The sequence below is a fragment of the Zootoca vivipara genome, chromosome 6 (genome assembly GCF_963506605.1).
Source record: "Zootoca vivipara chromosome 6, rZooViv1.1, whole genome shotgun sequence".
NCBI classification, from domain to species: domain Eukaryota; kingdom Metazoa; phylum Chordata; class Lepidosauria; order Squamata; family Lacertidae; genus Zootoca; species Zootoca vivipara.
The window spans coordinates 69,829,662-69,856,153 of record NC_083281.1 but is presented as its reverse complement, the minus strand read 5'-3'; the positions used below and the strand labels follow the sequence as shown (position 1 = coordinate 69,856,153).

Genomic DNA, 26,492 nt, shown 5'->3' with positions numbered 1-26,492 from the left:
GTGAACCATTTATCCCCCCCCAACAGTTGTGATCTTTAAGCTTAAAGGCCCAAAAGGTATAAAGATCAACACACACACACACACACACACACACACACACACACACACACACGTAAGAGAATGGATTTGAAGGCAAATATTAAATCGTTCAAAAACTACAACAAAACAAACTCAATTCATTTGACAGTTCCCTTGGCATTTGTGGGAAATGCTTTCAGATGTAAGCTCAGAGGTTTTTTGAACTACTGCTTAGAACTTCATGATTCAGCCAAACTAGTTCATTCCAACCTCCGGTAACATCTGCGGACCAAATGAAAAACTGACACCAGGCATATGGAAAAATGACATTGGTACATGCCCACCATCACATTTATAGCACTTTGAAGGCTCCAGATTACAACTCCCCTGCACACTTAGACATATGCGCACTTGTGAGAACACTGGGTAGCATTTACAGTGGTACCTCGGGTTACAAATGCTTCAGGTTACAAATTCCGCTAACTCAGAAATAGTACCTCAGGTTAATAACTTTGCTTCAGGATGAGAACACAAATCGTGCTCCGGCGGCACGGTGGCAGCAGGAGGCCCCATTAGCTAAAGTGGTACCTCAGGTTAAGAACAGTTTCAGGTTAAGAACAGACCTCCGGAATGAATTAAGTTCTTAACCAGAGGTACCACTGTAATTTGGTAGACTTTGAGTGAGTGGTCTCATGTCCTGCATACCTAACTTCCTGAAGTGCATTTAGTCAATCTTACTATAATAAAGTGATTTTAAAAAACAAAACACTGTTTGGTGGAACAGGAACCTAGCCAGGGACCATGGGTCATTTAGTAGAGCACCTGTTTTGCATGTAGAAGGCCCCAGGATCAATTCCTGACATCCCCAAGGAATCAAGAAGCAGGTGACACATCTGCCTTGCACCCTTTGGAGCAACTGCTAGTCAAAGAAGACAGCGCTGCACAAGATGGGCAAATAGGACAGCCTGATCAAAGGTAGCTCGTCCTCCTCCTCCTCCTCCTCCTCCTCCTCCTCCTCCTCCTCCTCCTCCTCCTCCTCCTCCTTTTCACGGCTATTCCTCAGCTTTATTTAAAATAATAGAGAAGATACAAACCAAACAAATTGTCCCAGAAAAGCCACATGAAAGAGTTACATACAGAGTGTTACATGGGAGAGCTGAGGTTGGCTGCTGGCGCTGCAGCTGGTTTGTAAGAGCAGCAGAAGTTGCTGGATATGTTGCTGCTGCTGTCACCACCCCCACCCATGGCTTTGCCCTAGAGGCAAGGGAAGAGGCTAGAGAACCTCAATTTCTGAAAATCCTGCAGGAACTACTAGAGATTGTAATGCCCTCTAGCAGGCCACAAACCCAAGCTTCTTAGGGCTGTGGAACTACCAAAAACACTGAAATATTGGGGGCCTGAATCATTTAGGGCTTCAAAAACTAACATGAACACCTTGAATTGGGCCCTGAAATAAACTGGCAACAAACTGGCAACTGTACTTGCTAGGGTGAGCTCAAGGAATTTAAAATAAATAAATATGTATTTCTTTCTCTCCCTCCCCACTTTCTGCAGCAGCAATAAAACGTTCATAGTATTAACATGCAACATGGACAAAGAAAGGTTTGTTATGAATACATTTTCCATAATTGCAGAGAAAGACTCCTTTATTTAAAATAATCCACTTGGGAAGAAGGTTACTCAATATCACATCACCCAATAATTAATTTAGGGGCTGGTTGTGCTGCCCGTTTCCTTTGAAACTCCAGTTAGTGTCCAATGGGCATTATCCTCTGCTTACACAAGATGCTCTTTTGGCTTTAAAAGAATATTGTTTCTTTTTCACAGCTATTAATCCAATGAGATGGACACAGCTTCGTGTTATTGATTTTCCTTTATTTTTTGGTCTGTTGTTCATATTGTCTTTGCAAGAACATGCAGATTAACTTACACGGTAAATGTCACTTTAAAAATATGTTTAAAGTGCATTATTTTATTGCCATAAATCTAAGTATAAACTGGCTGGTTATCCTGCCTTTCTCTAGTATAGATTTCACTTTCCCCTCTCAAATCCCTCCAGAAATTTTACTTTTTCAGCAGACCCACCTTTGACTCCAGTAGCCTAATTATCTATTTTCATTTAGTCATACACATCCCTAAACAATCCTCAGGCTCTTTTATGAAATCCTATCTATCCCTTCACTTTGGTCTGGCCATCTTACCTGGCCTAAGTATTACTACTGGCAAGTACTGTAGCTCTGCACAAGACTGATGTGATATAAAAGCAGATTCAATCACTGAGCAGAGCCCGTGGCGCAACCCTTGTGTCCCACCTCAGTTATACACAATTGATCAAATAATCAAGATGAAATCTCAGTGCATGTGACAGCAGGAGCCTTGTACCTGGTGTTGCTTGGGAATCCTAATAAACAACAACAAAACCAGTGCAGTTTTAAAAGGTCCACTTGATTCAAAATGGTGTCCAATTGTATCCAAACATAGGTGAAAACCTGTTCTTTGATCTTGGGAACCATGGTGCAAAATTTGTTTATAATATCTTAAGAGGCATCCAAATACATAGCAAACAAACAACTTTCCAAAATATTTAGTAAGACCAGAAGGGACATGGGTGGCACTGTGGTCTAAACCACTGAGCCTAGGGTTTGCCGATCTGAAGGTCGGCAGTTTGAATCCCCGCGACGGGGTGAGCTCCCATTGTTCGGTCCCAGCTCCTGCCCACCTAGCAATTTGAAAGCACGTCAAGTGCAAGTAGATAAATAGGTACCACTCCAGAGGGAAGGTAAACGGTGTTTCCGTGTGCTGCTCTGGTTTGCCAGAAGCGGCTTAGCCATGCTGGCCACACGACCCGGAAGCTGTCTGCAGACAAACACTGGCTCCCTCGGCCTATAGAGCGAGATGAGCACCGCAACCCCAGAGTCGTCCACAACAGGACCTAATGGTCAGGGGAACCTTTACCTTTACCTAACACACCAGAAAGAGCTGCTCCTATTTGACCTTTTTACAAACATACTAACTTTGCAAATGCAGAAATACTGGGTTGAATCTAAGTTCTACTCAGAGTAGAACCATTGAAATTGTTGGACCTCCATTGGACATGCCCCCTCTAAGTAGAACTAACACTGGATACAACCCACTACATGAGTGTGCTTTCAAATAAAAGACCTCCTGTGTACGTATCTGAGATGTCACTTTCTCTGAGCTCTGAATTTTAGAATATGCTGGTGTTGAGTGGCTTCCCTTATTTTGAAGAAAATGAAAAATATTACCAACTGCATGTAGTCACCAACAATATGGTAGAAAGGGGCTAAGGGTGCACACATGGCAATCGGAGGGCAAGGAACAGGGAATCCAATGGGAACTCAAGCTACAGTTACAAAACTCATAACTCGTCTTATCTATATACCGTGTTTCTCCGAAAATAAGACACCTCAAAAAAAACCAAACATGGTGGCTTATTTTCAGGGGATGTCTTATTTTTTAATTACGTGTCCAGCCTAACCTCTTCCTTGGCGCCCTCCAGAACTGTGCCTATCACTATGTCTTATTTTCGGGGTATGGCTTATATTGCACAAATGCTTAGAATTCTTGCTACGGCTTATTTTATGGGTATGTCTTATTTTCGGAGAAACAGGGTAGTAGCAGTAATAGTTGCTGCTTCCTGTGCACCAATAGAGGGCTATTTCAATAAGGGACATTGCCAAAACAGAGTGCCCATATCATGGCGTAAAGTTCCAGATAGCTACACAATCAACTAAGCTTTATCCTATTATGAAGTCAAGAAATAAATTGAAATTTTTCAATTAAACTTCTTTTTTTAAAAAAAACAAAACAAAGATTTTAGATTATTGGAAACATTTACCCGGGCTCATGAACATTTCAAACAAGATCAAATCCTCGAAGAGTATAATACATTCTGAGTTTGTTTTCCATGTTTTTTCTTAAATTTTAAACTTTTTGTTTTCTTAAGCCACAATTATGCAAAACAGGACTTCATTAGATGACTATTGGGACTGCAGAATGTTTATCATTATTCAATGCAATACATTTAACTATTTTTATAACCAAATGAAATGCTAAATTAAAACAGGTTCCACATTCATATCTCACCTCTTGAGAGATGAAGGAAATCCTTTTTTCAAATGTACAATGTGAACTGACCATGAAACCTGGGCTTTAAAAAAAAACATTCATCCTTTTAAAAAATTCTGTCTATGTGCATTGAAACAAAGCAAAACTAGGTCCTTTTATCATCACATCAAAAGTGCAAAAGGAAGTAATTATTGGGATGTATATTTAAGATCATTTCACTAAAGAGTTAACCCTTCAAGCTCTGCATTGCACTGAGAGAAGTTAGAATAAGAAAATGTTCTTGTCATGCTTTCAGTGTACATTCATGGGTTCAGTAGCTTTTATTCCACATTAAATTATGAGTAAAAATTGAGGTGCCTTTATTCCAAATTATTTCATTTGATATTCTGGAAGAGTGCTCGATAAAAAAATTAACTCAGAACAGCTCTTAAATCCAGAATTATACATTTATGCCCAATGAGCATAACCAATCAACTTAAGTCTATGCATTACAGGTAAGCTACCAACTATATGGATTTGTAGTAATGACCTCATTACCCCAAGTAAGCCCCACGCCCATCTAATCTGAGGTTGTCTACACATTGCCAGCTTTATACACAGTTAGGTTGTTCTTCTTCTCTATTCAGATTGAAGTTCGTTTTGCGGAGGGGATGCATCAAAATGCAGTATTTCATAGGAAGAGGCAGGATACACACAGGATATATATGGGTTGCTGCTAATGTTGTTGTATATCCATGGCTTCCAAAACCCGAGGTAGGAGCACACAGAATGCTGAGGAAACAGGAATAGGTCTGCAGCCTGGGAAGCTACCATAAGTGGGGCTACTGCTGGCTTGGGCCAGAAGGGAGATTTCTTGGAAAACCTGGGTGCTGCAGGTGCACCTGCTTTTTATTGCAACCTCTATAATGTTGTAATGGTGCATAATGATGCTTTCTCCTTTGCTTAGTAAGGGCACTCCCTGATTGCTCGTTTTCTGTCCTAATGGAATTAATGTGAATGTTACTTCAGCAATAAGTGGCAGAGCAAGCCAATCTCCTTTGGTGCCTGGCTGTGGGGTTGATTGCGCAGACATGTCCTTTCCTCCCAGTCCTGCTGACTCCTGCCAGTGTCATTCCACTGGTGTGGAGCATACTTTTTGCCTGCTGGATAGCCAGCAGAAAGCCCCTAAACAGGTGTTTTTTTTGAGGGGGGGAGCATGAGGGGCAGAGCAAGCCTGGGATCTATTAGATCCCATGATGGCATTGGGCCTGTTCACTGAGACAGCTCCAGGCTTGCACAGAAACGGCCTTCCTCCAATCTCCCACACCAACCACCGCTAATTCAGCGGCAGCCCCATTACTCACTGGCCCACTAATGCTTTTATAAGCATAACTGTTTTGGATACTAAATACTGTAGATTTTCTTTTCACCTCTCCTTTGCTTGGTATGCATTATGGCCATTAGCTACTAAATCCTGACTGATGATACAGTAATGGAAATGTAGAGACAGCATAGACAGATTTTTAAGGATTCTACATTTTTGGACAGAAATGTGGTGCTGTTGTTACCAAACAACAGATCTTCCTGCTAGGTGGGTAGGTGGGTGTAGCACCAAAGTTCGGTTGAGTATTTTGAGATAGCCTTTCAGTTGTCTGAATCATGCAATTTTAAAAGAATTCCAGTAAGGTAAATGGCCACATTTAAAAAGAAGCGTGGATTAATTCCCTACATTGCTCATCAACCAACTGGCATGCACTGAGTCTGTGCTCAGAGCAAGAGGCGCCTGGCCCCACGTGTTTGGATGGCAAAGGTCTAGCGCTGTTTAGGTGAAAATACTACCATGTATCGATCAGGGAGCAATGGCTTTCATTACTCCACAATTCCTATTTAACTTGTGCTGATTCATGAAAGCGAAATAACAACAACAAAATATTTCTGGTGTCTCTTTTTCCTCCCCTTTTAATTTGGACCAAATGTCAGCCAAGGGGAAGATGTGTTGCCATGCCTTGGGGAAAACATCTCATCACAGGAGTGCTTCCAAACTCTTAGCACTTTCCATGGTGCCACAGCTGTGCAGTCACAGGTGCCGGTACTGCAGATGCCACAACCATGGAAGTGAGATTAAATGGAACAGACTCCAGGCAGGGAGCCAAGAAGACATCTTACGAGCTTTCTGTTCAGAGACCCTTCGATTTTTAAGACAGAAGGGTCCAATATTAACCTCTAGTCTTAACACAGGACAAAGAATTAGAACGCCAAGTGATCATAACTGAAAGGCAAAGTTTCTTGTGCTCATTTGGGATAGGGAATGCAACCTATTCTGTAGGTGCATGGTTTTAAGCTTATGTTTTATATTTGTTTTCTTTTCCAAAGTCTGTATCTTGTTCCAAGACTCTGAATAAAACGTAGAATAAAATGCCAAACAAATCGCACAGCATCTAAACAAAAGGGAAGAAGGGTGACTGAAATTCGTAATTTGATACCATTTTTGTGTGCACTTGCCATTAGATGCTCTGAACCATAGAGGCTCAAGACCTTTTCAGAAGAGATTTCAGAACCAGTCATTTCTCACGTCTGTAAAGAGCTTCACTGATATAAAAGTGGCTTTCTTCTGCTTCCTCTGTCATATTAACAGTTGTCAAAAAGTGTGCACTGGAGACTAAAAAGTGTTCTTAGTTTCCCTCTGAAAGCGGCCCCAGATTTTTCTCACCATAAATAAGAAACACTTTTTTAATCTTTTCTGCAGCATTTTCAGTGTTCAAAGTGCTTTACAAATCTCATTTCTATGAACATATACCATGAGGCCATATATGCAATGCTTGTTAACTGTTGAAACGGTACTAGCAAAGTAATAGGTATCGTTATGCAGAGCGACTAGCACACAAAAAAACCATATTCTAAGTTCAACTAATTACTGTTCAAAGGATAAAACCACTCAAGTTCCTGCCCAAATCATGCAGACGGTATTATTGCACTGATGCTAACGGACATACCCTCTAACCTACTCTGGATCCTGAGCGAGCAGGGCCTCGCATGCCTCACAGAAGGTGCTGTGTTCCACAGAACAAAGTGGGTGACATCAATGCACTTCAGCCCCCACCCTCTCCCGTTTCCTCCCTCTCAACAGAAGGCACAGCCATGGTTCACCGAGGCCGGGGAGAAAGCAGAGGAGTTGCATGAGCTTTGTCCATTTGGCAATTCACGATCACTTTAGAAAAACACTCCAGCAATTCAGCGCTGAGCAGCCACTCAGGGAGCATGGTACAGTGCATAAAATGGAGCATGCTAGTTAAACTATGCAACTCTTGAGCTGTGCCCTCCATTAAGCGTAATTGCATTATCTGACAAAAAATCAATGTTCAGATGACACTCAAGAGTCCCAACAGCTAATCCTGGACTAAATGTGCCTGCGAGTCTCCTTTCCCTGAGAAGTTTTATGCTGTGCCCAAGTCTCTGAATCAGTTCCAAAGGAGCAGGAAACGAGCCTGTCTGCTTCAGCTCATTCAGTTGCTGGATTTGGATGCAGGGGACAAAGGTTTAAACCCATCCTCACTGATGAGCTGGTCTCCATATTGAATATTTAGAATGCCTACAGCCAATATTCCAAGCCTCCACATCAGTAGGCTGGTGGCAAATTCAGAAGTGCAGGCTCCCTTCATGTTGGTCACACTGCCCCCACTCACAGCCATGCCCCTATGAAGATGATATAACCTAATATGATAATTATACCATAATAATTAATAATTAGGAATGCATTGCAGTGATCAATGCAGATCTCCTTGTGTTGCTTTTCAGCTAACTCACCATGTTAATTCCCATTGCTCTGGAAGTCCCAACATAGGAGGAAGCCGGCACCTCTACTTCCTGGCATTGCATTCCTTTGACTCTCAAGACTCCAGTCCAGAAGCTCCAACAGCACTGGAGGCTGGTTCAGTCTACCCTCAGCCAGCCCCCGTTTGCCTTCCTTCTTACTTCCAGCCAGTCCAGAGGGTGGTCACTGCTTGTCTGCTTCCTCCTCCTCCTCCTCCTCCTCCTCCTCCTCCTCAGTGATTCCCTTGCATAACAGAAGGGAGAAGCATGGAGACAACTCTAGAAATGGTCGGTTCTGTCTGTTGCTGGTCCTGGCTGGCTCCATCTACTGCTGGGCTCGCTGCTTTCTACCTGACCACTCTCAAGGGGAACAGCCAGTACTAGCAATGGGGCACTGCTCTACCCCTGAGGGAGGTCAGCAGGGTAGTTATAAAGGTGGAGGTCCACGTGCATGACACACAGCTTTCTTCTCTGACAGAAGGGGATGGTTAGGAGGAGGAGCTGAGGGACACCACCATCTCCTAGCATATGCCACCCGAGACAGTCATCTCACTCTGTCCAATGGTGGGATTGGTCCTGGTGTGGACTATGCTAGACCATCCTGATGCTGTATTAACAAAGATTATTGTGGTGCCATAAAAATACCTGGATGCCCAGTTAACTCTATTTTGAAGCGTATGCTTCTGCCTTTTGCATATTATACCAGTGCACATGGACTGTGCACATGGTGTGAATCAGGTGAGAAAGAGAGAGAGGGTTTTTTAAAATATATTTTTTTAAAAAAAGCATGAAAAGGAAATTGGTCAGGCCAGCTTACTCAAACATGAAAATATCACCTAAAGAATTTTTATTTTATTTTATGAAGGATGTATTAATGAAATTTCAACATGGCCCAACATCAAGGCTTGGCGTTGCGCTTATAAAATGTTACGTTTCTGTAATTAGAAACACTTGCTTGGCTAAAATATGTGAAGCTCTTGTCCAAACAGGACAAACTGGAATAGAAAACTATCCAACATAAAATCAAAACAGTCCCTTTTCTGCCCCCACCCCATCCCAAAAATAGGCCATGAGGCACTCAAACAAAGGTACCAGAACATGCATATATAAGTTGAGTTGAAAGAGATGCATGAAGCATGTTGCATAGAATGGGAATGTCAAACATCAGTTGGACTGAGCTTGTTTCCAAAGCCGTCTAATCTACTTTAGATAGTTGCAACAGCCATACAACAAAACAACTGTCAATGTCGTACTTCAAAGTGTATCCAGAATAAGGGAAATGGCTCCCAGATCTGTATATACGTGGTTGTTTAAACATTCATATGATAATTTAACCACACATTTGTCCTGATTTAGAAGCTGTTTGCATGGTGATTTACAGAGTGTATCCAACTTCTTTGTAATCTTAGCAAGAGTAATTTCACAGAAAATACGAAATGCATAAATGACTCTTGCGTTAAACACAGTAGTTTGCTACAGTTAAAAGTTTTCACTGACTGATTTAGCATTATAGATCTTACAATACACTGTTGTAGTTTAGACAGCATCATTCTAGACAGAGGATATCATAGACACTCTGCAGACTTTTCATCGATAACCCAATGTATGAGGGGCAGAATCAGAAAGCATCATGGAAATAAACATAAAAGCATTTACACAGATGACACTACAACAAAGTTTGGGTCTCTTTCGTATGACATGTAAATGTAATTAGTGCACAACAGGAACAGCAGAACAGAGCCATTCTAAAGTCCAATGAGATCTGCTCAGAGATTGACCCTGGCTACTACCAATTTGCTACTGGGCCGTGTTCAAGGTGTTACTATTAATATATAAAGGCATTAACAGCTTTGGCCCAGTTTATATGGGATTGTCTGTGCCCACTCAACTGCTTCAGTCTGTGGAAGTGGCACAATTACAGCTGACACATAATACTTGTTCTGCACTTGTAAGAAATTGGTACTTTGGAACTCCCTGCCTATTGACATCACGCAAGCACATTCACTGTTCTCCTCTTGGTGCCAGCTTAAAGCATCTCTGTTTAGGCAAGCCTATCCAGGCATGTAGAAATTGACATGTGTTTTACTATCTTTCTAGCTTACTGTTGATTGTAAAGATCATTTGAACATTTTAAAATACCTCTTTTGAACTGTTCCGTTATTGAGCATTTTAATTGTGTGTTTGCTCTTGTAAACTACTTATTATTTTTTATTGTTTATTAAATTTGTACACTGCCCTTCATTGAAAGATCACAGGGCAGTTACAGCATAAAAATACAAAATGAGAAACACAAAATACATAGCAAAAGAACAAAAACAAGCCAGTAATCCCCCACACACGAACACATTGAAAAGGCCATAGAATGTTAATCTGCCAAATAATATAATAATAATTTATTATTTATACCCTGCCCATCTGGCTGGGTTTCCCCAGCCACTCTGGGTGGCTTACAACAGAAAAATGAAATAAAATAATCTATTAAACATTTAAAGCCTCCCTAAACAGGGCTGCCTTCAGATGTCTTCTAAAAATCTGGTAGCTGTTTTTTTTCTTTGACATCTGATGGGAGGGCGCTCCACAGGGCGGGCGCTACCACCGTGAAGGCCCTCTCCCTAGTTCCCTGCAACTTGCCTTCTCGCAACGAGGGAACCGCCAGAAGGCCCTCGGTACTGGACCTCAGTGTCCGGGCAGAATGATGGGGGTGGAGATGCTCCTTCAGGTATACTGGACCAAGGCCATTTAGAGCTTTAAAGGTCAGCACCAACACTTTGAACTGTGCTCGGAAACATACTGGGAGCCAATGTAGATCTTTCAAGACCGGTGTTATGTGGTCTCGGTGGCTGCTCCCAGTCACCAGTCTAGCTGCCGCATTCTGGATTAGTTGTAGTTTCCGGGTCACCTTCAAAGGGAGCCCCACGTAGAGCGCATTGTAGTAGTCCAAGCAGGAGATAACCAGAGCATGCGCCACTCTGGTGAGACAGTCCGCAGGCAGGTAGGGTCTCAGGCCTGATTATACAGAAATGTTTTCATCCGGCACCTAAAGATATGTAATGAAGGCACCAGGTGAGCCTCCCTAAGGGGAGCATTTCACAAATGGGGACCCACCACAGAAAAGGCCTCTTCTCATGTTGCCACTCTCCAGACCTCCCATGGAAGGGGCCTTAGATGGGGCCATGGAAGGGCCTTAGATGATGATTGCAGGGTCTAGGTGGGTTCATATTGGGTGAGACAGTTCTTGATGATCCAGAGCTGTTTAAGGCTTTATAGGTCAAAACCAGAACTTTGAATTTGGCCCGAAATTTGCAGCCAGTGCAGTTGGGCCAGGATCAGTTAATATGCCCCTGTCAGCAACCTGGCCACTGAATTCTGCACCAGATGAGGTTTCTGAACAACCTTCAGAGGCAGCCCCACATATAATGCATTGCAATAATCTAGCCAAGAGGTTACCAGAGCACAGATGCCAGAAGTTAGGCTATTCCTGTCCAGATAGGGGTGCAGCTGGGCCAACAGCCAAAGCTAATGGAAGGCACTCTGCACCACCAAGGCCACCTGAGCCTCAAGTGACAGCAGTTGATCCAGAAGTGCCCCCAAGCTATGTACCCGCACCTTCAGAGGGAGTGTAACCCCATCAAAAGCAGGCAAACTCCCATCTATCTGGTCTAGGGAACCACTCACAATCAGTGGCTCAGTGTTTTCTGGAGTAAGTTCCAGTTTGTTGGCTCTCATCCAGTCCATTACTGAGGCAAGACATTGGTCCAGCACTTCTACTGCCACACCTGCAGATGTAAAGGAGAACTTACCGAGGTTTCACTACAATCAAGTGGTATATGAATTTTGTTTAATAAATAAAGGTAGGTTCTGGTCAGCTGCAGGTACTTTTATTGTCATGCTTGAAAGCCAGAGTCTCAATAGCAACTCAGATCTAGCTTTTTTAATGTTAGTGGTAGCTTAATTCTGAATTAATCTTAACTTTCCCATGGTGTGTTGTTTTCTCTGATTTACAGGATCCTACATATGTGAGATTTTCTTGCTAGGCAAACTATGCAAAAGCCAAACCAGCATTTGCAACTCTACTGCCACCATTACAACTTCCCCAGCCTAAATACATACTTAAAATATAGTATGTCCGAGGCAGCACACACCCACAGCTAAGCATATACCCAGGAGGTCATCATAGTCAAGGTTGCCTGCAGTTTGCTTCCAGCTAAGGTGAGTCTGCAGCTGCTTATGTGACCAGAACTATGTGTGGACTGGGCCCACAGAAGGACCTTTTATCTACACTGAGTCCTCACTTGCAGAAGAAACACAAAATGTTAATGTACAAAAGCAATGGAGTTAAAGTCTGTGTTAGCTACATATGTTTATTTCAGCTGATGTCAACAAGTATTGTTAGATTTGGGATAGAAGCCCAGCATGAAGGCTGGCACAATCAAAATGATAAATTTCTGATTGCTTTACATGTATTTTGAATAAGATTCTAGAAATTATTATCATGGTTTCCTCTTTCATTTTACTTGTCATTAATAGAGACACTTGCTTTATGCTTCGAGACAAATGCATGCTTTCAGTATAAAATCAAGTTCATACCAAAGGGAATCAAAATCTAGACATGATAACTGGATGTTTATGATTTGTTTCATCAACACAGAATCTTTTCCCTACCCCCACCCCCCAGGTCTGTAATATTATTACCAGGGCATGGCAGCTGCAAAGTGCAACTGACTTCATTTTGCATGCCCTATGAAATGCCAAACAAGTGAACAGACAACAAAATGGTGCTGAACAGTATTTTAATGCATTCCTTCGTTATAATACTGTCACTCATTCATAGCATTGACACTGCTGTGTTTCTTTAAGGGTAGTATAAAGCATCAACCTATTGATCTCAAGATAAAATATTTGCAAATGAACTTGATGAGGTCCTACTCAACATTCCACTACTAACCTAAAATACAGCAAACAAGATAAATTTTCCCATATTATAGAGCCTGTCAGTTTTGTCACTAAGCAATGGAAACCCCAAGGATGCATTCATACAGAGATGCATTCACACTTTTAAGTGCAATTTTTTTAAAATAATAATAATTTACAATTGCAGTACTACTTCTCATTTTAAACTGCCATGATCAAGGAAGATTATCAACTTCACCACCACCACTGCCACTGGGGTGAAGAAGAAGCTTTGTCTGCAAGAAGTCCACAGGCATTCATACAAGGTACCATGTGAGTACAACAAGTGGACACAAAATGGACTTCAAAAACTGGCCCATAACATATGAAAGCAAAGGCATACCATGCCATAATCACAATAAGCATGCTGAAGAAAACAAACCAACAATCTTAGACACTTCAATGACATATGCATTCTGACATAATGCTAAACCAGAGAAAGCTTCTCTGGTGTGGCTTCAAGAAAGAGACTGGATGTTTTCATTTCCATTGGCAACTAACCAGAGTTATTAGTTTCTTCCAAACTGAGATGAGCCATGGATTGTGAGCCATGGTTTGAAGTTATCTTGTTTCACTAATCCATAGTTAAAACTAACCACAATATGCCTGGTTTCAAACATGAGTAACCTATCTCCTCCTTACACTTTTGGTCTCTTCTTTGCATCTGAAGGAACGGTGGGGAACACATAAGTCTTAAGGCTCATACACACAAGACCTTAAGGCTCAAGTCACAGGTTAGCATTATGTGTGAACCAGGCAGTGTTCGAAACACCCATTGTTCTAGGCACATTTTGTGACAGGGAATTTCATTCGTGCGAGCAGTTTCTGAGCTCTGGGTGCAGTACTACGCCGAAGATTTCAGATTTAAACTGCAGAGTGGAAGGAAAGGAGGACCTTTTCTGCCTCCCCACTTACAGCTACTCTCTGAAGACTGGAGAAGAGACCCTCTTAAGAATATTAGGAGGAAGGGCAGGGGAAAAATGAACACAATATTTTAGCTGCAGTTCATTCATTTTCAGTTTTGTATTCTTGTTATAAAAAAGCACACCTAGACATTCCATTGTTGTGCCCGTAACCTAGGTTTAAGGTACCATTTAGCTCCTAGCTTTCATATCTCAGTTTCTAACACTGGAACCAGAGAAAGTGGTTTCTGTGAGAAGAATACTCTTTCCCAGTCCCAGTTACACCAAGGACCACTCCATGAGAATGAAATGGAAGTGGATGAAGAGTCTCATCAGGTGTTGCCTAATACCCATTAAAGTCTTCCCCACATACCTCATGTTAACAGAACACACCCGTGTATTTAACTACTGCCATGTTCCAACTTTGATGAGCCAGTAAAGTTGGGCAGAATTTTACCACATGAAGACAATCCTAATTAAGACATGCACTTCTTTTAACGAGGCTGTGCACCACTGCTCACATGACACCAGCTGTAGTAAACACCTGTGTACACCACGGATACAGCTGTCACTTCTCAGGTTCACCACTTGTGTGAATTGCACACTAATATGCATTTTACTAAGTGCAGACAAACAAAGAAGCTGTATATCACCACATGTTGCCAACACACATAGATACAGTAAAACAGAAGCAGGTGTGCACACTATTAGTAGTAGTAGTAAGCATTATTAATTGCATTTAATAATTGTTTTATTTTTTAAAAGCATCAAAGCAATTGACAACAGTGTAAAATACAGCTAAGTTGGTTAAAAAACAGATAAGAGGAACAGAATACAATAAACAAAATTCCTGAAGTATTCATCCAGTAATACTGTAAGGAAAAACGAACCCTACCACCCTGCCCAATGAAAGATGAGCACAACAGCAGAGGCCAGAACCATACAAAAGTATGGTTCACTTCACCTTGTACTTAAGTAGGTAAGCATGTCATGTGTGAATATGTCCTTAAATTCCATTCTAAAAGAATTTCTTCTCATCTCAGGCTCAAAGCACATTCCATAAACCTCTTTTGATATGGAGAGGCAAAAACATATGCTGTGTCTGTTTCAATGGATATTGGTTCACTCAGAAAACACATTCTTAGCTTGCTCAGAGCCACATATTCCATTTTAATGGATTTTAGGTTAGGCTAAGGGGATCTTACTTAGGTGAAAGGCTTGGTGAAGACCTCAAGAGCAATGGCTAGTCTAAGCAAACAACAGTGGATTAGATGAGCTACTTCTCTGACAGTATAATGTAAATTCAACTGCTAGTTAATATCCAACTAAGTCATACTCAGAGCAAGCCCATTGATTTCTTTGGGTCCAGTTGGACTGGGACTTATTTTGCTATCTCCTTGTATCTGGAAGCAGAAACTTTTCTGAACTTGACCTAGATATTTCAAAATTCTCTATATAGCAATATTTCTAGTAACAATGCTGCCAAGCATGATGTTTCATTGGCTATTAGACCTATTATGCTATTATTAAAGTTCCAGCAATATTTCAGTGTCATAACTCTGCTTGCTTCTAAAGGGAAACTTAACACCTATAACTTTCAGCAGTGCAAAAAAAGGTACCACAGTCCTACGACATATTTATGAATCAGAACGGATCCATTAAATTAGGGGTGTTTTGTTCGGTTTAAATTTTAAGAACTGCATTGCCAATTTAAAATTATCCAGTGGGCTTCACCCCTAAGCACAGATCTGCATATTCTCAGAGAGATGATGATGATAGATAGATAGATAGATGATAGATAGATAGATAGATAGATAGATAGATAGATAGATAGATAGATAGATAGATTGCCTGGCTGACATGGATCACAGAGACTCGGCGGCTCTCTTTCAAAATGGGAACAAAACCAAGTAAGCTCCCAGATAGAAATGGTCAGGAATCTCTCCCTTTATCCAAAAAAAGCACGAAGTAGCACAAGATCCCATCTCCCACTCACCCCAGCCCCAAGAAATGGCAGACATTTTCAAATCAGATGGAAACTGGTTTGAGAAGAAACACACCAAGCAGCAGTTTTTCCTCAATAAACTACAGGATACATGATGAATTGTGGAGAACATTAAGTGTACACAAGCTTCAAATACCACTAGTGAGAGTGCACTGGAGCCACAGTACATGGCAATGTGTACACACAGCCCCAATCTACAAAGCCTCATAATGCCACAACCCCCTCACGTGTTCTTTTAACCTCGAGTCAACTGCATCTCGTGCTAATCAGATCCCTACATCTCCAGAACTTCAAACCTTGTTTCAAATTCCAGTTACAAGACCATTTCTGGTTAGCGCTAACCGTGTTCACCTGTTCTAACCACAGCTGGCAGGTTGGGAACAATATATTATTAAATGGACCCTAAAAGGGGGAAGTCGCAACTTGTTCAGATTCTAAAGCCAGGCAACAGGTTGTTTTTTTCAACTGTCTTTTTTATATTTTAAAAAAAACACAACACTTTTGGTTATAGTAGTGCTGGCACAGGCATTACACTGCCTAAAGCTGGATCCAAATAGCCACTCCCTCTCCCTCCAGTTTCATGAGTCTTGCCACATCATTCAGACACCGGCTCCTGCCTTCATCTATCCTCCTACTGCCACCACAGTGCGACCATAGGCAAGTTTCTTCACCCTAATAAAATGCAAATGGGCCCTAGTATTTTGGTACAGAAGGAAATACGGTAAGTATCTCATTACAGTTTTTGCTTCCATCAGTACACGCCTGTATTAGTGCAGAGAACTTCGGGAGGGGGGGCTGACTGTTGAACCTCTCTGAGAACTTTAGCTTTGTGAGGAGAACAGGGATTTTCTAACCAGTCAATCATGCTTAAGAAACTACACTTCCCAGCATTCTTTGGGGAAACTGTTTAAAGTGGAAGAATACTGCTTTAAATGTATAGTGCAGATGGGACCTTGGGCAAGCTCAAGAATGTAATGTCTTCTTTATTCCCAAGTCCTGGGCACTTCCATGAGTTTCCTGGGCTAGCTCATGGAGTGCATGGTTTCCATCTAGCCTTAGAAACCACCCCTTGGAGCTTGCAGACACTTCTTGCAAATGTAGAGGACTCTGATGAAAAAGGGACATTTAAAGGCAACAGTTTAATGCGCTCACGTGCACACACACACACACACACACGCACACACAAACTCTGGTACTTCTCAATAATAACAAACGCAGACACTCAACTTGACAGGCTGTTCCAATCAAATGGTTGTTTCAAATCAGTTGTTTCCGACACTGGTGCTATGGCTTCATTGTGGACACCCCTGTATCACCATCCTTAATGCAATACCACCACCACCCCCAAAAAAGATAGAAGAAGCGAACTCCTGAGTGGCACTCAGCCTTTTCCACTTAGTTCCATCACACAGCTCTGAAGGAAATGTCAATGCAAGCCTATGGAGACCATAATACTGCTGTATATCAAAATGAAACCTAATCATTGCACATCCTTGCAGATTCATCAATATAAGAACTTTTAAAGAACAGGAAAAAGGCCAACCAGCCTCATATATCAGCCACGTTTAGCATAAAGTTGCCCACAGTTTTCATCATTCACCAATTTTAGTTTCACCAATGCTGCCAGAGCTTTTATTCTGAGGCTTGCACAGACATCACCTTCCTGCACTCCAGTTGCCCATCTTTGTACATCTGCACAGCTCTGAAGTCACAGAACAGCACCCATGCAGATGTTAAGCATTATTGATGTTTGCCAATGCAGCCTTGATAGCCTTTTCTACCACAAAGTCCTACCGCAATGGGTGACGATGTGAATTTTACAATGTTAGCCCTTTTTATGAAAGAGAGAGAGAATCCCATGTTATTCTTCCCTTGGTTGCAAGGCTCTGACAAATGATCATGAACGCAACTTTGCACAGTGAAATACAAGGGGTCAGATTCTGAAACTGCTGGTGCTGCTTTTGCGTCATTTCCTTGATTTGTGCTTAAACCATAACAATATTGTGACAATATTGTGACAATATTGTGACAAAACTGTTTGTCTTTTGTATGATATAATCTGACGTAACAAACCTGACACCTTCAAACACCAATTTGGTCCGGTATACTTTTAAAGATATAAATTGCAGCAAACGTCAACACATCTACGCTACAATCCTATGAACACTTAACTGGAAGTAATGCTCCATTGAGCACAGTGGAATTTACTTCCGAGTAAACATGGGGCAGGGAGAGATAAGCACAGCTCACTAGAAAAACTGCAGTTATACTTCCAAGAATATTCATTGTAGTCCATCTGTTTAATTCTGCATACTTTTAGATACATATTAGAATCACAAGATTGCAACTCGTCTATTAGAAGTTTTCAGTTTAGTCACTCCCCTGGTGTGGAAAGGAAATGATGATAAAGTATTTCCTCACCTGAACCAAAAGACGTATTATCAAATTTCCCGTTGATCACTGGGAGAAACGAAAAAGATCATTCATATCCTGCGGTTAACTCTACCTATTCTTATCATTCTAGCAATGTTCTGCTGGGTTATTTTTCCCACGGAGACATGAGGAAATAGACAGATGACATCAATCCATTCCAAGATGACCATCAAACACCCGTCAGATCATAAATAGTTTCAAGCTCAAGGTCTGATTCTCAGTGCTGCGTTTTATTTTTTAGAAGTTCAATTTTTCATCCCCCTGACCAAAATCACTCAGTTCTGATATTGCAACTAGAGAACTGGAGCAACTCACAAGTTTAACTGGCCCCCGCTTTCTCCTCCAAAGTTATGCACTTTTACATAAATGTCTTCCTTCGGCACATACTGTACCAGCCTTTCTTCTCCTTCTGCAAGTGTGTGTGGACACATGTGTGTGTGTGTGTGTGTGCGTGTGCGTGCGCGCGCGCATACATAGACACACACACACACACATAAAAGGAATATCCTGGAAGAACTAACTCAGTATTTCAGGTTTGTTTTTGTTTTTTAATTTTGTTTTTACTAAAAAAGGTATTGCAATGTTTCTCCTGCTTGCGTACCTGCCTGTTTTTCTTTTCTTTTCCTTAATACCAAACATCTTACACAGGATCAAAAGTATGGCTTGAAGCAAAAACTGGAAGATGTGAATTGAGATTTTTTAAAAAAATAAAATGTTCAAAATATACCCTGCTTTTAGTCTCATAATAATCCTAAGTATATTTATTTATTCAGAAACCAGAAAGAATTTATGTAACAGGTATTTCTTAGGTTTAGCAGGTAGTGTGAAATCAGAGGTGCTTTTTTAAAAAATAAAATAAAAATGGAAAGCTCCTCATTCAACCTGGAAAAATTAATTTGCGCTTCCTTCTGGCTCCCCCCCCTTTCCTTTTTAGAAAGTTCATATAAATTCAACTCAATGCTGTTCTATTAGAAGCACTCCAAAGACACCTGTGTGCAATCCACAGTGCACATTTTAAATGAAAGGCAACATTCTGAGAAGGGTGATGGGGAGTTGGGAAGAGGGCGGGGGAATGAGCTTCACTTGAGAAAAACTTGTGCTTGTTTAAGGAAAACTACAGTTCATATTAATGCACTGGTGGGTTTTATAGGTCTGTTATAACGCAAATGCCCATGGTCACCTTAGGCTCCCATGGTATGTAAAGAAACAAATGTGTCAGCTTTCTTTCCTGAAGATCTGGCAATTTCTGATCCCAGAATTGCTACAAGCTAAAGCAGTGAAACTGATGCTGCAACTTGTACATTTCTCATTATCCGTTGTTTAGAAGGAACAGGTAATGTTATGGCATCCAGCATGGATACAAATGCAGGAGCGCTTCATTAAATCTCTGGTGAACTCTAAGCAAGTTGCTGCTTACTGAAGATCTGAAGTATGTATGGCTAAGAAGTTAAGCATCCTGAAAAACAGTAACAGTAACTTTTCCATTGTGATAATGGAAGTTACAAATTTATTTAAAGTATTCTCTACATACTTACTTCTCTTTTTGCTAACTCTTTGGCAAAATGTTGCCTTTGAGTGGAAACAATTTGGGGGACACTAACGCAATTTTGGGTAAGTCCAGCGTAAGTGAGCATAATATGGACTGTTTCACATGCAAATCTGTTTAGTACGGCATAACACCAGCATCTAAATAGTAAATAAATAGCCTATTTAAATGATTGAACATAGCTGAAAACAATGAGGGTTTTATTGTTATTTACTTTCTGTTCTGATGAACCCAAAGTAACACCTGAAAAAAGAGCATGTATTCATAAATATTCCATGTTGCCGGGGAAATGCCAACTGAAACTGGATTATAAATTGCAACTGATTTTCTTTGAAACATTAAGGTATTACGGACAAACCAACTTTAAAGGGATGTGTCAAATTAAAATAGATATGGCATTTCTAATTAAACTGAGGTATTTCACTTATGAATGCTGCATTTAAGGGGGCAAAATATTACAGAGGATGCATTGTAAAGCGATTAAAGAAAGCACAAAAAAGAGCATAAAGAGAAAACAAACACTTGGGATGTGTGTTTCTCTGAAGCTGTTCGTCTTGTAATAAATCAAACCACATATTAATCTAGCCATGCTGAAAATAGAGATTATGCAGCTAATGATATTAGGGCCCAAACTGGCTGCTACACTGGGTACCCTTAAAGCAACTTGACGCTAACATGAACTTGGGATGCTGAAAGGACCTACAAGTCCTCCTTCTGTTTGTTTAATTTAGGGAGAGATATTTTGTTTAAAGCAATGAGAAGGCTCAGCCAACAAAAGTGCTGTTGCATTTGCAAGCCTTAAAGCTGGAGAGCTCTCGCTTCATAGGGGAAAGAAGAAGTTAATTCATAGGGCACATAAGGCTTGCAATTGTCAAAGTGCAGACATGTCAATGCTATCATTATCAGGCAGATCGGCCAAGCGTTTAATGGTAGAATCTGGAGACATTCACTCTCCACTATCAGAATGACATCATAACTAAAACAGCCTTCAGCCTGGAGGGGCACAAACCACCCCACAGCACTTGCCCACTTTTACACTTTTGATCCTCTAGTTCAATTTTGCCACATCCCTCCTTTCCTTTTGGGAGGCATTTGAAGGCTCTTAAAAATCCTGGTTAAAAACCCTCTTTAAAAACCCTGGTGAGTCTTTTTTAAAAAATCACACAAATAAAGAACGTTTTCAAAACAATACTTTAAAAAACAGCCCCATTTGGAGAAATGGACCAGATTTAATATCAGCCACTTTGTTAGGAATAGCTGTCAGCTATCCTCAAACGTACATCAAGATTTCAGACATTTCTCATTACTCCAGTGATCTTTACTACTGTAAGAGGATGAGGTGAAAGGCATACAATTAGAAATCAGCCTTCTACATTTTTTATTACGTGCTATATAGCTCAGTTTCTCCTCTGGTTTTACACAGGTAGATATAGAATACAGATGACCACATAACTCTACAGACATGTAAACACAGAGACCTTTGAGTAAGTAAGCTCTTTATGAACTATTCAACGACAAGGACTCAAAGCAACACGCTTCAGCCTCTGACAACAGCAGAAACTAGACGGAGCACCAATTCCCCCAAAATTACAAACGTTTTAAGCATTTTATTCCCTACACATGCAAATACACAAACACCCCAAGAGCATCACAGCAGGTATTCATAGGCATTGTAAGGAAAACCTCACCTTGTATAATAAGCGATAGGAAGTGAGAAAGTTAGGAAGGAAAAATAAATCATAATCATAGTCATAATAAATTAAAACTCCCAAGGCTACATGGGGGGGGGGGGGAACTGCTATTGAGAAGCCCCAAAGAGACCACATAGTGAATTGCAGACCCATCCCAAAGCCCTTTGGCTTTTATTTACACAACCTATTGATGCACTTTCGCAGGTCACTTACTTTTCAGTTATGTTTGAACCCTGAATAATCATGAAGATCGAAGCAGCTGGGTTTGGGGGACTTCTAGAGGTTTTGGTTTGGTTTGCAAATAAGTTTCTTTCATTGGGAAAAAAAATCCAAATTATGCAAATCTGCTCCCCCGATAGGTAGTGAATATTCAATCAGATGGTGATATTGTAAATACTTCTATCCAACACACCGTTCACAGGGCAGATTTATGAAGCAACGTCACCAGCAACGCTCTGGTCCTTGTTGAAGCATCACGAAGTTAATTAAAGCTGCAAATGTCCACCACCATCACCACCCCCCTCTCATTCAGGTTTACTATTTCAACATCAAACCAGCCAGAAGATGGTGGGGAGGGCTCCCCCTTCTTTTTATACACTTAAAGCGCCTTCTTCCAAAGTCAGTGAACAATGAACAAAGATTTGAGTGATCGAACGGCACAGAGGGGAAAAAGGGGGGGATATTTTCCACACAAATAATCAAATCCAGTGGAAACGGTTAAAAATATAGTTGCTAATATTAAACTATGAAAGAAAACATCATTCTCCAAGCCTCGATGTGCAAAGGCGTTCGGCCAACCCCTTACAGAAGAATTTCTTAAAAGAAAAGGGAGAAAGAAAGAGCTAAATGCAGCCAGCCTTCCTTATTCTCAGTCCTGAATGAGCCCAAACAAGGCTCCTAAACTTAATTATGACACTTAAAATAAGCTCCCCCCATCACACACACACACACACACACACACACACACACACACACACAAGGAAGGCACCACCAGTGCTATCTGTGGCAACCAAAGCAGATCAGCTCAGCAAAGACGGCCCCTGTTGGAATTATTTTAAACTGCACAGAGAGGAGAGAGAGAGAGAGGAGGGAAAACAGAGAGAGAGAGAGAGAGAAATCTTTAAAAGTAGATCCCATGTTCGCTTGTCTCGAGCAGTGGGAGAAAGACACATGCCTGTTTCTCCAGCGGTCCTTTTTCGCTCCCACTTCCCAGGACCGACTCCTTCCTCCGGCAGCCTCTTATCTCCTTTCCCGTTTCCTCATTGTTTGCATTTTGACGAGCAAAAGCAGAGGCAGGCAAACTTAGCGTTGCAAGGGCTCCTCTCCCCCCCCCCCAAGCTCTCATGTTCTGCTAAAGTGAAAATGAAGGGCTCTGACAACTCACGTCTCCGCCTAGACACTATTATAGACATAACAATATCCGCTCAACAAAAAAACCCTCCGACAATAGCACCCATTGCACCTCCAGAGAGCCTCCAGTCCGACCACTCGCCCCCCCTCTCTCTTCCCCGTTTTGTTGTTGTTTTGCAAATTTCTATTCTCTCCTCCCCAGACACTTGGAATTTCGAGTTACCTACCAAATGATTAAGCATAAAATACCAGCATGGTGGTGACATTAGCCAGGCCCCAAACAAACAACCCCCCCAATTATATATATATATATATATATATATATATATATATATATATATATATATATATATATATATATCTCATATCTAACTCGTTGATTTAGAGCCCCTGATCATCTGCGAGGTGTTTGCTTTAAAAACAAAACTTTAAAAAAATCTAATTAAATGCCCATTGTTTTACACAGAGAGAAACAGAGAGAATTGGTTTGCTTTTTAAAGTTTCCCAACCTCTAGGCTTCTTTCCTTTTATCCCTCCACTTGCTCCTTATCTCTTTATTATTAAATATTGGCCCTATTGCAACCTCAAAAGCTGGGATTTTTTTCCTACTGTGGCATCAAAGCCCTCTCTTTATTTACATATTTTCTTAAACAACTTTTTAGTGCTGAAAAACAGAAGTTGCTTTTTTAAAATAAAATTTAAAAAGTCTATGGCTGTATTTCCCTCCACAAAATAAAACTGATGCAGAGACGAGGAGAAGGCAGCCAAGCCCCCACCCCCACCCCACCCCGGAAAGACCAGGGGCAGCCACTTCAACAACCTCGCTCCCAAGTCTTCCTACCGGTATCTATATATTTAAAACCCTCTTCCACCCACCCTGCAAAGAAGGCAAGTCCGAGGTCCTGCCTTCCGTACCACCCGCTTGCAGGAATCACCCCCACCTCTCCCTCTCTCCACGTTAAGTTTCCCTTTTAACCTGTTACTTGAGGTCGTGTCTCCCAAATGCCCTGGATTCCTGTCTGGCAGGTGCTTGCTGCCTGCTTCCGGTGGGAAGAGGGTGGAGGGGGCAGATCCCATGCCTGCTCCTTCTTCCAATTCTCTGCTACCCACCACCCCACCCACAAAGCAACCCCTTGCCTACTCCCCAGACCCCCCAAAAAGAAGCATTTTGAACTGCTCCGAAAGACAAGTGCAAAGCCCACCACCCCCACCGCAACATCAAGCCCAGGCGCGCTTCTCGCTAAGCAGAGGTCGAGCAGACCCGGGCACAAAATGGCAGGGCTCGCTGCGAAGGCAGCAGCGCGGCAGAAGTTTTGGCACGCGCGGGGCACGGCGAAGAGGCGAAACTTTTGGTCGCCATTGATTCCGGGGCTGGGGAAAGAGGCGTTAAAAGGTTTGTAAGGGTGGTTTGTTGTTGTTGGGGAGTTTTTTTGCGCGGGGTAGGGGGGTCGCCTTGTTCTTTTTTACATCTCTCGGTTTGCCCCTGAAGAAGCCCAAATAAAGGGGAGGATGCAACCCGCGCACGTGGGAAAGGAGGCACTTTTGCAAAAGTTTGCATTGCATTTCCTTTAAAAAAAGGAAAGAAAGAAAAACCTAATGAAAAGTTTCTGGACAACTTGAAAGTGTTGCTCAGCCGACGGGGGGGGGGTCTTAAATCCTCCGTCTGTGTTTATTTTAAAATAAAATCTGGGGGAAGTTTTTGCCCTTCTCCGGGTCCCCGGCACATAAACACACACGCACACACCCCGCGAAAGTAACGGATTTAAAGAGAGACCCAGCCAGAGCCGCGCCGGCTCTCCAGCCTCGCTCGCTCGCTCGATCTCTCCTCCAGGCTAAGTTCTACAGCGCCATGCAATGGCTCCTTTGCTCCTTTCATTCTTCTCTCCCCTGACAGCCTTTGCTCGCAAACGTCACTGCTATGGATATTTAATTATACTGTATTTTTTAATCACGCAGGCCCTGTTGCGATGATGCAAAGAGGGGGGGTGGAATGGAGAGAGGGAGAGAGAAAGGACTCCAAACTGACTTTGGCAACGTCTGGGGGGCACCCTGCTTTTTTAGAAAGATAGATATTTTTAAAACTCCGGTCCTCCCCCCCCCCCAATTCTATTATCTCTTAATCTTTTTTTCCCTGTTCCCAAAATAAAAAGAGGAGTAAATAAACAACCCAGCAGGGGCGTCCCTTTTGTCTCTCCTTACCTTCCCAATTTTTTTTGTTTTGTTTTATGGTACGAGAAACTCCCCTGCACGTAAGCGGAGCGTTGCAAAAAGATTGTGTTCAATGAATAATGAAGCATATCCCCCACATGATTGACTTGATCATTTGCTCGGGCTGAGAAACGCGGGGTGGGTGGCTGGGGGGGGGGGGCGTGTGGAGAGAGGGAGAAAGTGACCAAGGAGAGGAACTCCGATCGGCCAGGCTGGTCAGGCTGACTCCCCCGAAATCTTGGCCAGCCATCCCAAGGACGGGGAGATGGGGGCGGGAAGAAGGTGTTATTTTCATCTGTCGCTTTTGGGGGGGTTGCAGGAGGACCCCCCTTTTCTCTTCTTCCTTGATAGCGATCAGGCAACATCGCAAGACATCCCCGGCTCTCTCGCTCTCTCTCCTCTGCTTTGGATTCCCCCTCCCCGATCTGGTAGGTGAAAAGCATTGTAGCATTCAAAAGGCACCACTCCATTGTCGCCTTGGCATAATTCACAGCAACTAGATAGGTCTTGCGGCATTTAGCTTTGATGAGCCAAATGCTCAACCCCTTGATATAATAATCTACAAAAGAATGGGGGCTGGGATCGTCCATTTTCCTCCCCCCTCGCTCGCTCGCTCCCTTTTCTGCCTAAGCAACTAAAAAAAGGGGGGGAGCATTTAACACCGAGCAGTTTGGGGCATGACCTTGAGCCCGTGTAAACACACTTATTAAAAAACCGAGCCGTTTCTCTAAGATCCCCCCCCCACATCGCCGCCACTCCAGCCTCCCACCCACCCGTCGCCGCTGCTGCTGCTGCTAAGGATCCAGCCTCGATCAACCCTCTCCCCTCCCTCGCCTGTCATTTTCCCTAAACAAATCCGAAGATCTTTCCCCATTTAGGGGAGGAAAGGGGGGGAGGCAGAGCGGAGGGGGGGCTCGAGCAAGCGAGGAGGTGGAGAGGGGGGGTTGAGTATTTAAGCATCGCTTCTTACCTGCTCTGGAAACTATTTCAAGTCTGCTTCTTTGGAAAACTCCAGGGGGAAGCTCAGCGGCCGGCTGGATCGCGCAGCATCCGTCCAAGACGCTCCAGCGCTTAAGAGAAGTAATCAACGATAAAGTGACGTTGATCTGCACTGTAACCTTGTGGCGTATTTAATGTAAATAAGCAGTTATGTTGCCAATCGCACGCATGCAAACAGAGAAAGGTCCTCAGCGTTGCATTTTGATGCTTTCCATTAAGGCTGACTTTATTTACATACACTATTTAGGGGAAAGAGAGGGGGGAGAAGAGGAGAGAGGGAGAGGGAGAGGAGATCATGATGGTACGAAGACAATACTAGTGCCAAATGATTATGAAAATATGATTTTAATTAATCACGTAGTAGGCAAGGAAATTAGCATACGGTAATTAAACTTCCAGGGGGAAAAAAGGGAACGAAAGAAAGAAAGAGGGAGGGGGAAAAAACACGCCATGAAGGTTCTTTTTGCCTTATGGGTCTGGAATAATCGGGGGGGGGGGAGATATATATATAG

General features: G+C 42.3%; 1 protein-coding gene across 2 annotated transcripts in view; it reads right to left on the bottom strand.

Annotated features, from left to right (window-relative positions):
- Positions 1-26,057, bottom strand: part of ZNF536 (zinc finger protein 536) — a 378,399-nt gene extending 352,342 nt beyond the window's left edge. Inside the window, exon 1 of one of the 2 annotated variants that reach the window (XM_035119162.2) lies at positions 25,952-26,057. The gene's annotated coding sequence lies outside the window, so the exon portion shown is untranslated. Of the gene's footprint in view, positions 1-21,636; positions 22,192-25,951 lie in introns of those variants that run through there. The other variant, XM_035119159.2, reaches the window with a different exon arrangement.
- Between the last annotated feature and the right edge of the window lie 435 nt (positions 26,058-26,492).